Source organism: Chlamydotis macqueenii, chromosome 5, assembly GCF_036417535.1.
Source record: "Chlamydotis macqueenii isolate bChlMac1 chromosome 5, bChlMac1.mat, whole genome shotgun sequence".
NCBI lineage: Eukaryota > Metazoa > Chordata > Aves > Otidiformes > Otididae > Chlamydotis > Chlamydotis macqueenii.
The window spans coordinates 8,178,884-8,193,141 of record NC_141560.1 but is presented as its reverse complement, the minus strand read 5'-3'; the positions used below and the strand labels follow the sequence as shown (position 1 = coordinate 8,193,141).

The following is a 14,258-nucleotide window of genomic DNA, read 5'->3' as shown; positions in this document are numbered from 1 at the left end:
GATACAGGCAACGTGAAACGTGCACAGCGCTCATTTGAGGCAAGATGCCTCCTCAACTGCTTGTCTGTCATGCTGACCCGAGACAGGCTGCTGTGCTTGACTGAGGTGAAGTTTCCGCATCTAAGAACTCCGTATTCAATCCCCCTGCAAGCTTAAGAGCACTGCACCTAGAAAAGAGTGTACCTACCCAAGTCGAAAGCGTGTTGCTTACAGTTTTAAATTGTATAGAAAAAGCCTGTTTTCCATAGAAAAAAAGCTGAAATTTGGTCCAGATACAGATTGTGAGACGTGAAATTTAACCCATTTTGCGTGACAGGGAATGGAGGCGATGAACCTGCAGCTGCAGCAGCAGCCTGCGCACTGGTGCGTAGGGTGCAGGGGTGTTGCGGTGGCTCCATTGAGGAACTGACACAGCACAAAACTTTCTGTATTCAATTCTGCAACGTCAGTGCTTGATTGAGGAAACAGCATGAAAAAAGCACCGCAGAGAGTGTGTTTTGGTCTTGAAGATTCACGGGCTGCTTTCTAAGTTGGTGGAGGCCCATTGATGTATCGCAGCATGAGAGAGAGGGAACGGGCAAAGTTGTTTGCCTGGGTGCAGCTGTAGTCTTCCTTGGAATATGGAAGAAGGAAAGCCACTAGTAAAAGCAGGAGAAGGAACAACTGCAAAGGAACAGCTGCTCGTAACGCCCGGGAAAAGAAGGAGGGAGATGGAGAAACTGCTTCACTATGTTGTGGACGGCTTTCACCTCTGAAAACGGGAAAAAAAAAAGAGAGAAAGAAAGAAAAAGCAGCTTTAGAGTGTGTGTATCTACAGGAAAATGCACTGCATATGAAACACCTGAACTGCAACTTGACAGCCTGCAGGACTGCTCAATGGGAAGCCAGCTGCTGGCTTGGGTTTACTGTCCTTTCTACTGAAGAGGAAACATTTCTTTCCAAGAGTTGAGATTAGTGGGCTTTTACCCTGTTTTCAGATGCAAACTGTAGCTTTCCCAACAGACAAACCAACCACCCTAAATCCATGTTGAAGTATAGAGGAAAGCCACCACTCAGACTGATGAGGCTCCTCTTTGCCTTGGCATTACTGAGATGTCTCCTTTGAACAGACCCTAATGTCCTGAGGGAGAAGTCCTCCCTTTGTCCTTCTCTGTCTGTTTGGGATAAGTGGCTCTGAGCTGCAAGTTTCTTTGTCCAGCTGTGCTGGTGGAACTAAAGGAAGGTTTAAAACTAAAAGATTCCCCACTTTGGCATTAGAAAGTATTTCTCAGGAGTAAAGGCAAGCCACGGTTGCACATTGGTGCAGAGCTCTAGGAGCAGGAGTGCTAAAGGAAACCATTCACCCAGGTGCAGCCCAGAGCTGGGAGGCAGAGGAGATTCTACAGGTGGGCAGAAATCACCTCCACTTGTATGTCAACCTGTGAGGAACAGCTGCCCAGCTTTCTGCTGGCACTCAGCTCACCCGTGCCATTGTCACTATCCTTCCAGAGATCAGGATAATAGAAAATAATACCTCCTGCTCCTGCTCTTGCCACCATCTGCACTTCCCCTCGCGGAGACCTGTGGAGAGAAGTAGCTTTTAGTATCCCGGTTTCACAAACTACAAGAAATGTCTCCTTCTCAACACAGTTGAGAGGAGTTGTAGGCTTGAAGTCCTGTTGTAAATTCTCTCATAAGGTACATGCATCTCAAATACTCAAAGTATTTCAACTCTGACTCACCAGATTTCCTTGTATTGTTTTCAAGTCATGTGAAACTTGTTCAATAAGCTGCTTCAGTTTCCTTCCAATTACATAGACCTTCTCCTCAGCTTCAACGTAATCACCATCTGATTTAAGCAGCAGGGAAGCAGTGAGTTCTTGAAGTGACTTGACTTTAAGCTGTCCTTCCAGCAGCTCTTTCTCCAGTTGCTTAGAACAAACAAACAAACAAACAAACAAACAAACAAACAAAAAACAGTGCCACAGTCACTCTCAACTTTAAGGATGTTCTCATAAAAGGAGGAGCTCTGGAAGGCTTTAGAGAACAACTCAACCTGCCTGGGAATCCGCAATACATAGCAATGGCTCTTACAGCTACAGATGAAATGAAGTTCTCTTGAGAAGACCAGTTGTACCTGCCTGAACTAACACTTAGATATAGTCATAGCAGCAATTAATCCATATGGAAAAGATGTTGCGTCTTGGAAGCCTTACTCCAGCATAAAGACTGTTCATAAGGAACTTAATTATGATGCGTAATTACAGGGAAAAAATGCCTCGTATAGGCAATCTCTTAGTCCACTTCAGAAAGCAGCCATGTGCCTGAATGCAGCAGGTCCGAGGACACGCTGCAGACATCTTGAGAAATAAACATCCTGCTCTTCATTGTGTGGTGAGAACTACTGACTGGAAGCACTGGAAGAGCTGAGGTGCTGCAGTCAGGAGTGCACTTACCATGAGCTCCTTTTGGCATTCCAGTACTGTACTGAGGTCAGCGTTTGCACCAGCAACTTGTGCTTTATGCCGTCGTCTATCAGCACTTGCTAACCACAGGATGAGTTTTTGGCTCTGATCATGGAAGTCCTAGAGAAACAAGAGATTTGCACAGAAGAGAAAAAACACTCTCAGTGCTTTCACCTGGCTTTGCCTCCAAACAAAATGACCAGCCCAGATGAGACAGAGCCAACAACAAACTCACGGTTAGTGAGGCTACAGCAACCTCATCAAACTATTCCACCTAGGTAATAAAAGGCTCTTACCCAGTTCAAAGATATCTTTACCAAACTCTTTAGACCTCACAGAGTCAAGTTTCTAAGAAAATGAAGGGTCTTGATTCTGAGCAACCATTCCGCTGATGTGCAGGAACTGCCCCTCTGCCTTCTCCCCTTATCTCCCCCGCAGCAGCACCCTCAAGAGGAGTTTTCCCCTACAAGCTGGCACGGGGTATGCACCTGGCACTGCAGTAGGGCTTGCTGTAGACCTTTCCTCCAGCTGTCCAGCGCTTGAGTTGCTTTCTCCCAGTGCAAGTTCACCTGCCGAATCTTATTCTGAAGCTCTCTGAACTCTGTGCTGTCCGCTTCTGTGAATTCTTTGCTGCTCAGGTTGATGGAAAGCACCACTGTCTTGTAGTTATCAAATGCTTTAAGCACATCCTGGTAGAAAAAGAAGATTTGCAAAAAGATGAATGACACAGAATAAGGAAAAAATGCAGTACGACTGCTCACAATACCCAACCCCCCAAGACAAGGCCTGTTTTCTAAAAGAAAGGGCCTAAAAAGAGAAGCTTGAGGCTGAACGTTTTGTTTGGGAGAGAATAAAATGTCTCTCCAAGAAAAGAGAAAGGGAGAGGTTTTTCTTTCAGCCTGGCTGCCTGTGTTCCCAGGCACGCTGCCTGTCAATCTCTGCATGTGAAGCCAGAAGCACCTTGCTTCACTACTCTCTTTAGTCCTCTTAGCCAAAACCAGCTTAGCTCCTCTGTGGCACACACACATTGTTATTAGCATTCATGGTGATGAGAGATCCTAGGAGCACAAAGACAATGATAAAGAGCACCAGCATCTTGAAATCCCACTTCTCAGGATGCCACAACTTACTTTCAGTTTCTTGACCCTCTGTTCCAGCACCTGGACGCTGGTTGGAGGTTTCACTTGGTGCAGCTCTTCCAGCTCTTCCTCAGTTTTATCAAGCCAAGCAGAGACATCGCTGAGATCTGAGTTCAGCTGCTGCCACTGCTGCAATTTCTGTTTCATCCTAAGCTTATTTCTGAGGTCTTGAGCTTGGACGAGCTCCCGCCTATCGACAATGCCTACAAATGATGGAACAACAAGTATTTAGAACTTCAGTAAGATGAAGAGTCAGTACAATCGATGCAAGGAGTTTTACGAGTAAATTATTCTCTGATCAATAATTGCTACCAGGTCCTACTGTTACCCAGACACATTTTGCCTTGAGATTCTGCAGTCTGTGAGTTGCATATTACTGGTCATGCTATCCACACAGTCATGCTACAGAGGATTTTAATCACATGAATGGAAGACCTTTTAATTCACCTGGAAGAACAGAGCAAATCTAAGGAGACAGAACTCAGTGAGCCCAGCTGTGATGCTGAGAGAGCTGGGGCTGTTTAGCCTGGAGACAAGAAGGCTCTGGGGAGACCTTATAGCAGCCTTCCAGTACACAAAGGGGGCTTATAGGAAAGATGGGGAGAAAGTCTTCAGCAGGGCCTGTTGTGATAGGAGGAGGGGTCATGGTTTTGAAACAGAAGGAAGCACATTCGGACTTGATATAAGGAAAAAATTGTTTACAAGGAGGGTGGTGGAACACTGGCACAGGCTGTCCAGAGAGGTGGTGGATGCCCCATCCCTGGAAATATTGAAGGCCAAGTTGGGCTGGGCTCTGAGCAACCTGATCTGGTTGGAGATGTCCCTGCTCCTTGCAAGCGCATTGGACCAGATCACCTTTCAAGGTCCCTTCCAACCCAAACTCTTCTATGATTCTCTAATTCATCGTGGGACGGACAGATCCAACAGTCAGGACTTGGGTTTATGCTTCATTCATTCCGAGCTAAAGGAGATGGAGATGCCACCTGTGCAATCTCTACCACTGTTTCTGGAAGCCCATCTAAGCCCTTCTCAGATGCTTTCCTATTCATCCCATGAATGGGACTCAATTTTCCTCCATTTGTAAGACTTGAGCCATGAACTAAGTAAGCTGGTGCATACAGCTGGAGTCTGCTTTTTATCACTTGATTTGCTTTTGTGATTGCAGTACAGATGTGTTTGTAATGCAGTCTCAAGCACCCGAAACCAGGAATGAGGTCCTAAAAGGTCAAGAGAACCAGCTTGTTGGCCCATTTGGAAGAAGGCACCACAGCAAAGACAGTGAAGAACAGAATACATTGCCAGCTTTGACAAAACATTTCTGTAAATGGGAGCTGCAGCATCCAGAGTACCAGTAACTGAGAAAACGAAATATAGCAATCTTATTTTATCCAAAGAGACACACTTTTTTTTTGGTTTGAAATCTGATTAAAAGTCTCTGAAGTATTCAGTATCACACAAAAGTGAAACTGTTCCCATTCACTCTAACCAGCAAAGAGACAGAAGTCTATTATGAGTGATAAAAACCTCAGTTCTGGCAGGAAAAGTAAAAGCTTAGAACAGCAAAGATGGGTTGGGCAGTACCAGGTGAGGAGGCAGCTGAGCAAATCTTAGCAAAACACATCAACGTAGAGAACAGTGCTTTACTTCTCCTTTGCTCCCGAGGCAAATGTGCTGCCTGTGTGCCATCTCTGCTTTGTCTCCCCCAGAGTCACAGGACAAACACCACAGCACCAAAGCCACCCCTAATGCTCTGTACCTGTCTGCTGCTCTGCAGCTGGTGTATTCAGAAGCTCTTGGTTATCTTGGGGTTCGTCATCACTCAGGTTAGTAGACATCATTTTCTCCTTGTTGATGCCTCTGCTGCTTGCAGAGCTGAGCTGCTTCACCTGCAATGACATTTTGGTGGGTGAGCCCTGCAGGTTGACAAGCCGCCCAAGGTCAAGCTTCAGTTGTGTCCCTTTGGGGTGGCTGGGCTGCTGCTGAGCTCTCGCATGCCAGATTTAGCACTGGGCTTCTGCAGCTTTACTAACAGTTTATCCTGGGTCTCTGGGCCTTCCCAGTAAACAAACACACACCACAGTGACGCTAGTTATTACAAGACTGGACGTGGCAAATTCATTGCTTCTGCAGTACATTTGCTGATGCTCCTTGCTGGATTCTGGGTCTTGGCAATATTGACTCTAAGGCTTCAAGACTGGATTAATGGTAACAAAAGCAGCCAGACACCAGTACCATCTTGTGAATCTGTAAAGAGAAACTCTTCCAGAAATGACAAGAATTGACAAACTGCAGGTGCACTTTGGGGAAACGGCAAAAGCAGAGCCCTCTCAGACTTGCCATCCATAGAATCAGCAATGTATGAAACACAGTCGCTCTTCTTGCAACGATCTCTGTCCAGTTCCATTGACTGCAAGTTTGATCCATTCTAACCCGCCGCCCAAGTTCTCACACTTCTCTCCCCGACAGTTACAGGGCTTGTTTTGCTTTCTCTGTTAGCAGACCAATTGATACTAACCCTGCACTCTCCTTGTTTGACCAAATTGCAGGGATGTGCGATTTATGCTCATAAAGTTCCTCATGCACCTGGATTTTCTATCTGTCGCTGCTCACAGGGATATTTCACAGGACCCTTCTCCAGCGTTAATTCTCTCCTGGCCCATGCCAGCTCCCTTTTAGACTCTGCTCCTGCAGCACCGGACAGACTGTGGCTGCTCTTCCACAAACACATCAGGTGGGCTTCTCTGGCCCCTTGCACAACAGAGTGGGAATCAGCTCTGACGCTGGCACTGACTGTCTCACCCACTGGGAAACTCAGCAAAGAGTGAGCAGCTGTAGCGCCGGAGAGCTGGCAGAGTCACTGCCCTTGCCACTTACGCATCCTTCCAAGAGAAAGTGACTGCTGAAAGGCCTCTCTGCTGTGACACTGCCACAGACAAACATCATGGCATGTGAAAGGCATTTAAAAAAAAAAAAGCAAAGCAACAAACAGTTTTTATCCTTTTCCGGTACTCCTCACAAAATCTTGACCACTGCCACTGAGCACTTAAAGCAGAAAAGCAGTTGTTCAGATTCATTAAAAATCCACAACTTGCTGCAAACTACAAATAGTTAGACAGCACTGTAAAGCAGAAGAATAGCAAGTGTGAGGCTTCTGATTGACTCTTCTCCCTTCCTTGCTTCACATGGTGAGCTCTACCTGTTCTTCTGCAAGTACAGCACATTAAGGCACCGTGAGTCTCTCACTCTTGCTCTGCAGAGCATTCCTGTGCTTTACCTGATTTTGATTGCAGTTGTCTTGAAGCGTCATCTGGACTTTGTCCAAATTGCACTTCACTTCCTCCAGCTTCAAGGCAATAGCCTCTGTCTCCTTTTGGTAGTCTACGTTATCTTCACGACCTTCCGTTAAAGAAAGGATCTTCTGTTCAATCTGTGATAACGCCGCCTAGAAGGGACAACAGTCGATTATTCATTCTTAGAAGTACAACACTCCTTTCCTGAGAACATTCTGAAGTCATTGCCCACACTTCCCCTGTCCCTGAAGAACAGAAACATACAGGCAAAAAGAGAAATAGGTGCACACTCCCTAGATATTCTCCACTCTCATCTCCTTTTACTGTCAACAAATACATCAATGTTATATGAGTTAGTCTTACAAGTGTTTCCAACAACTGTCTCTGCAGGAAGTTACAGTAACTCAGCTATGGAGCCATAGAAGAGGAGAGCAGAAATGACAGACTCAACTGTGATGCAACCAAGAAGACAGCGGACCCCTCTGGGGGAGAAGGAGGCAGTGCACGGACTGGTCACGTCATCCTTTGGGAGGAATGGCGCTGCATTACCAAAACATACTGACGTTACCACCTGTCAGCCAGGCCACTGTGAACTGTGGGGATCTGTGTTTTAATTCAAGCTGCTGTGAATCAAAGTGCATCTCTGCATCACTTTAAGCTCACCTTTTTAAGGTGAGTATGGAGACAGGTACCATGGCTCAACTGCAAAGTAACCAGCTGCAAGAAATTAACTGCTTCACCTCAGACATCCACATCTAGAGTCTGCTGCCGCTTCGTGCTCTGTGTATTTGTCTGTGTAGATCTTGACTAGGCTAGAAAATCCTCCCCCCTCCAAGTTCACGTCTTAACACTGAGCCAGAGTGTTAACAGGCGACAGGAATTCAACTGCGCTTACAGCTGCCTGAAGCCTGCTTGTTTCCCCTGGGTGGAACTGCCCTGTTGAAGCCTATGCTGAGAGGAACCCTGAAGGGGATCCAGACACAGCCAGCTCCTCCGGGTGCGTTCAGCATCCTCACTCCCACAGAGTTCAGCACCCGAGCACTTGGCTGAACCACAGCCTAAACCCACGCCAACAAGTGGCACGGACTCCGTTCCTGTTAAAAAGACCCCACCCTACAAAACCAACAGAAGAGCTGAAAATGTCTCCTCGTCATTTCAAATGGGGACATGTTGGTGTGGGCTCCTTTATATGAGTGAAGTTTGTTGCTTTAGGTAGACTCAGTGCTTGAAGCAAACTGCTACAGCAGACTGGCACCGCAGGGAACTTCAAAGTGGGATGCCTGCAGTTTCCTAGAATCTGCATGCCAGGACTCCCATCCAGCCCAGCCCCTCATGCCAGTCCTCTTTTCCTCCACCTGTTTTCACCAAGGGCTACCACCCACTCCTTTCCTTCTGCTGCCATCCAGTAGAAGAGCAGTAGGTCCAAATATTGCCACTGCTCACAGAGGGCAGGGGAACAGCTCCTATCTTTCTACCGATGCTGCCAGACTTTGGCAAAAAGTGCAGAAGAAGAATTTACCAGCTGGGAAGCTATCTTATACCAGCCTTTCAAGTCACTGCGACAACCGTAGAAAGTGAAAATGCCAACAGAAAAAAATATTCCTTTTTTCCTAGCTGGTTTATCACGACTACGACCAGCGAAAGATTTAACAGAGGATTCAAACTATACTGAGCCATGTTCCTGAAAATAATCCAAATAAAAACAAAGCTGTGAAAATACTCAGGATCCTACGTAAATCCCCCGGATGCATAAAGATCCCAACTCTAAAAATAGGTATTTAACTAAGCCCTTGGAGAGCTGCCCCGAAACTGAAGCCAAGAGGTTCCCTGTTTTCTGCACAGCGCAACGCAGCCGATGGAGAGCGGGGAGGAGAAGCAGTAAGCACAGCTCTTCTGCTGCACACACTCCAGGGAAAGGCGACTTGTTTGGGTGGCAGCAGCAAACTGACGGCTCAGTCTTACCTGGTAATCAGCAAGCTGCAGTCCCACCATCTGCTGTATTTTGGGGGCCTGGGGGTCTGACCCCAGGGTCACTTGAGTTTTGTGTAGCTGCTGTTGCAGCCCAGCAACCTGGGCCTGGCACACCTGGAGGGTGGGTTCTGGCTCAGGCCTACCACAATCCACCGTATCCTCCGAGTCTCCCGCTTTCCCTCGAGAGCCCTGGCTGGCGTCGGAGACAGGAGGCGGCCTCTCCCTCTGAAGCAAAGCACATGAAAGAAATGCAGTCATCCATCTCATTTTTTCTTTCTTTTTCTCAGAGAGATAAAAATGCATTGTTTCCGCTGTCAATGTCTTCCTTTAATCATTACTGTTCTTGTTTGCCTCTGAGATAGTACGGGAAAGTGCCGTTAAACAGCGAAAGTAAATCTGAGTAACCAGATCCCGCAACAGCAGCCTAAGTGTGTCTAGGCATACGTCTCTAAAGAAATAAAAAGGGACCAGTTGACTTCAACCTCCACCTGAAATTTCCAGCTCTAGTTCCAAGCCTGTATGTTTGGGTTCATTCATGCCAATAACAAAACATCACACACCTATAATACTGTGCGTGACAGCCATTTGTCACACATGTTCAGCAGGGCCCGTAGCGATGGGACCAAGGGTAATGGTTTTAAACTCAAAGAGGGTGGATTTAGACTGGAGACAAGGAATAAATTTTTTACGTTGAGGGTGGCAAAGCAGTGGCACAGGTTGCCCAGAGAGGTGGTGGATGCCCCATCCCTGGAAACATTGAAGGCCAGGTTGGATGAGGCTCTGAGTAACCTGATCTGGTTGGAGATGTCCCTGCTCCTTGCAGGGGGCTGGACTGAATGGCCTTTACAGGTCCCTCCCAATCCAAACCATTCTATGATTCCCTGCATGTGTACGTAAGCATTTAGGTTACGCTTACGGCATGCTCTGCCCCTCCCCAGCTGGATATCGCTTGATCCCCTTCCTCTCCAGAAACGGAAGCTCAGATACAAAGTCAAATTACCTGAATAAAACAAACCAATATCGCCTGAGTAGGAGTTCATGGACACAGCATGCGATCATGTGCTGAGACCATGGAGGCACCACCGAGTGGACGGTTACCATGGCGAACTGTTGGAATCATAGAACCCTAGAATCATAGAAACTGAGAGAATCATAGAGCTTCTCATCCACGGGAACTCCCAAGTCCTTCTCCTCAGGGCTGCTCTGCATCCATTCTCCGCCCAGCCTGGATTTGTGCTTGGGATTGCCCCAGCCCATGTGCAGGACCTTGCACTTGGCCTGCTTGTACTTTGCACAGGCCCACCTCTCCAGCCTGTCAAGGTCCCTCTGGATGGCATCCCTTCCCTCCAGCGTGTCGACAACACCACACAGCTCAGTGTTGCTGGCGAATTTGCTGAGGCTGCACTCTTCCCAGCAGATGTCCGGGAGGCTGATCAGGATAGGGCCTGCAGATGTCATTTAGAATTGCTTGCAGAAGATTCAAAACTACGTATGCAGAAATAGGGACAAGAGTTTCACGTGGAAGCACAGCCTGAGCGAGCAGAGTATCGCTGACGGCCATGGCCGACAGAAACTTAAATGAGCTCTATTGGAAAGTAATTGCTTTCAAAATGCAAAATACTGACGGCAGAGGGAGAGAGGAGAGAGTGTGTGTCCGTGTGCGGTGAGGGCTGGGCAGGATCCATCATTACTCTTTGGATACAGCGCCACTGTGAAAGCTGTAGCTGTGTGTCGTAGTGCAGCCGCGATCGGGACCAGACTACGCAGTCTCTCTCTCACTCCCCCCACCCTCCGAGAGAACAGGGAGAGAGAATGTAAGAAAAAAGGCTCCAGGTTTGAGATAAGGACAGGGAGAAATCCTTAAAGTTACCGTGACGGGCAAAACAGACTCGACTTGGGGAAAACTAATCATTTATTCCTAAAAGCAAAGCAGGAGAACGAGAGGGAGAACAAGATAACTTCACCCCATCCCTCCCTCTTCCCGGGCTTAACATTATCTCTACCACCTTCCCCTCACCCCGAGTGGCACAGGGGGAAGAGGGAATGGGGGTGACGGTCCCTTCATCACACGTTGCTTTACGCTGCTACTTCCTCGTCGGCAGGAAGAACTCCTCACATTCCTCCCCTGCTCCAGCGTGCTGTCCCTCCCACGGGCTGCAGTCCCTCATGAACTGCTCCGGCGTGGGTCATCTCCTCCACGGGGTGCAGTCCCTCTGGAATGGCTGCCCCAGCGGGCCCTCCACGGGCCACAGCCTCCTTCAGGCATCTGCCTCCCCTGATGTGGGGTCCTTCACAGGCTCCAGGTGGATCTCTGCTCCTCCGTGGGCTTCCATGGGCTGCAGGGGGACAACCTGCTCCACCATGGGCTGCACCACAGGCTGCAGGGGAATCTTGGCCAGGAACAGCATTACTGCTCCCTCTCCTTCTTCACTGACCTTGGCGTCTGCAGCCGTTCCTCTTACAAGAAATTCTTCACAACAGGCAGGCAGACGCCTCTCAGGTTCTCTTCGCATCTCCTCTCCTCTCCACTTCTTGCAGCCGGGCCGGGCCGAGTTGGGCCCAGTCGGCCGCCTGGCGGGAGGCCAGGTGTTGAGGCCTGCAAGGCCCACAAGGCTCGTGCCTCCACATCGTCGCCTCCATTCTACGTCTTCACATCGTCTTCCCTTTTTTTTCTATTTTACCCTTCTTAAATACATTAGCGCAGAGGCATTACCAGGGAACATTCTGCTACCAATTGTCTCGGATTGGAAAAGGCGCAGATTTTTTTGTTTCCACCAAGTGACTACAGTACGAAACGATACAGGCAACGTGAAGCGTGCACAGCGCTCATTTGAGGCAAGATGCCTCCTCAACTGCTTGTCTGTCATGCTGACCCGAGACAGGCTGCTGTGCTTGACTGAGGTGAAGTTTCCGCATCTAAGAACTCCGTATTCAATCCCCCTGCAAGCTTAAGAGCACTGCACCTAGAAAAGAGTGTATCTACCCAAGTCGAAAGCGTGTTGCTTACAGTTTAAAAATCTATTTTAAAAGTCTGTTTTCCATAGAAAAAAGCTGAAATTTGGTCCAGATATACATTTTGAGATGCGAAATTTAAGCCATTTTGCGTGATAGGGAAAGGAGGCGATGAACCTGCAGCTGCAGCAGCAGCCTGCGCACTGGTGCGTAGGGTGCAAGGGTGTTGCAGTGGCTCCATTGAGGAACTGACACAGCAGTTCCCCTCACCCCTCCCTCTTCCCTGGCTTAACATAGCCATGATCTTCACCACAGGCTGCAGGGGGATCTTGGCCAGGAGCAGCATCACTGCTCCCTCTCCTTCTTCACTGACCTTGGTATCTGCAGCCATTCCTTTCACAAGAATTTCTTCACAACAGCCAGGCAGACACCTCTCAGGATCTCTTCACGTCTCTCCTCTCCAATACTTGCAGCCGGGCCGGGCCAAGTCCAGCAGAGATGGCTGCCCGGCGGGAGGCCAGAGGATGAGGGCCGTAAGGCCCACAAGGCTTACGCCTTCCCCCCATTGCCCCCATTCTACGTCTTCACATCTTCCTTTTTCTGTTTTCCCCTTCTGAAATACGTTATCGCAGAGGCATTACCAGGGAACATTCTGCTACCAATTCGCTCGGCCTTGGCCAGCAGTGGGTCTGCCCTAGGCCCGGCCGAGTCCACCAAACAAAGGGGAACAACTTCTAGCAGCTTCTTATAGAAGCTGCCACCGTAGCCCCCCTCACTAAACAAAACCAGAACACTGGGAAATCGGAAGCTGGAGCACAAGCCTGGCTCCACAGACACAGCTCCACCCAGCAGTGTGCTGGCTTACTGGCTGTGGAAGCTGCCATGTCCGGAAGGGCTGCCGGATCCGTGTGTCTTTAGAAGGCTGGAGCGCGGGCACTGCTGCTTGAGACCGAGGTCGAGACACGTCAGTACGGCACGGGCCTGCCTTGTCCCAGATCTGAGCACACAGCCCGGATGTGAACTGCTGTACGGTACCACTGCTAAAAAATGCCAAACTGTCAGCTTTGACTTTCCTCAACCATGTTGCTGACTGCGCAAGCCTAACTACATCCCAGTTAGTTATTAGTTTAGTTTAATATCCTGGTAATGAACTGTGCTTTCTTGCCATCACGGTTGGGAAGAAGCTGTTGGTTTGCTCCAGGGACTGTCTTTCTCTGAACGCAACAATGCAAAGCAACTTGCTTCATAAACCGCCCTGCCCGAAGATGGGAATAAGCAAGCACCAGTGGTGACAAGGGCAGAAAAGGCTAATCATAAAGCCCATTTTGTGCACCTTACCCGCTCCAGCACTGTCATATCTCCCGGTTTAGAAAATCCGTTCCAGACGGGAGAAATAGTTCAGCCATCCAAAAGAGTAATGAGCATTGGCTGCTTCAACTTCATCTTCTGCCTCCAGGAAATTACCGTCAGTTGCAAAGGAAAGGCTCTGTGCCACTGGACACAGGCTCCACTGCTGAATTCCTCATCTCTTGCTCTGACAAGCACGAGAGTGGTTATGCTGCTCCTGACGCTGTTGTGTTAGCATGCAAACAAGCTGACTTACACGGGAGCGGAAGGGTCGGCACTGTTGGAACGCAGGGCTGGTTGCCTCCCCACCAGACACAGCAATAGCCCCTGCAGCCACTGGCAAAGTTTTAGTGACAGTACTCAAACTGTACAACCGAGGAGCAGTGGCAACGCTGACTGTACACAGGGTTTCTGTAGCCATTGCCCAAGTGTTGGTTTCATTTTACAGATAAAGATTTTAAAAATGCACAATTCTCTCCCAAGATACTGTACACTATTCAGTAGGTGAAAATAATAAAAAATAATCCTTCATTAAAAAAGTAATTACATATTTGTATACATCAGCCATAATCATGTTCATCTAGAAAACACGTGCATTACAAACCATTGCCGTGCAATGCCACAATTTCTTATTTCAAAGCTGGTATAGAAAGAGAACACAGCAGTCCTAACCCCCAGGACGCTGTATGTCAACCAAAACAAATGGGCATCCTTTTATTGAAAGTGTTACGATGACTAGAATACAATGACAAGATTCAAAAAGATGCAGATATTTTGTTTCCACCAAGTGACTACAGTTCCAAACGATACAGGCAACGTGAAGCGTGCACAGCGCTCATTTGAGGCAAGATGCCTCCTCAACTGCTTGTCTGTCATGCTGACCCGAGACAGGCTGCTGTGCTTGACTGAGGTGAAGTTTCCGCATCTAAGAACTCCGTATTCAATCCCCCTGCAAGCTTAAGAGCACTGCACCTAGAAAAGAGTGTACCTACCCAAGTCGAAAGCGTGTTGCTTACAGTTTTAAATTGTATAGAAAAAGCCTGTTTTCCATAGAAAAAAAGCTGAAATTTGGTCCAGATACAGATTGTGAGACGTGAAATTTAACCCATTTTGCG

The 14,258-nt window shown here is 48.1% G+C and overlaps 1 pseudogene; it reads right to left on the bottom strand.

Annotated features, from left to right (window-relative positions):
- Positions 1-745: 745 nt before the first annotated feature.
- On the bottom strand, positions 746-13,152 carry LOC147600473 (nesprin-2-like; annotated as a pseudogene).
- Between the last annotated feature and the right edge of the window lie 1,106 nt (positions 13,153-14,258).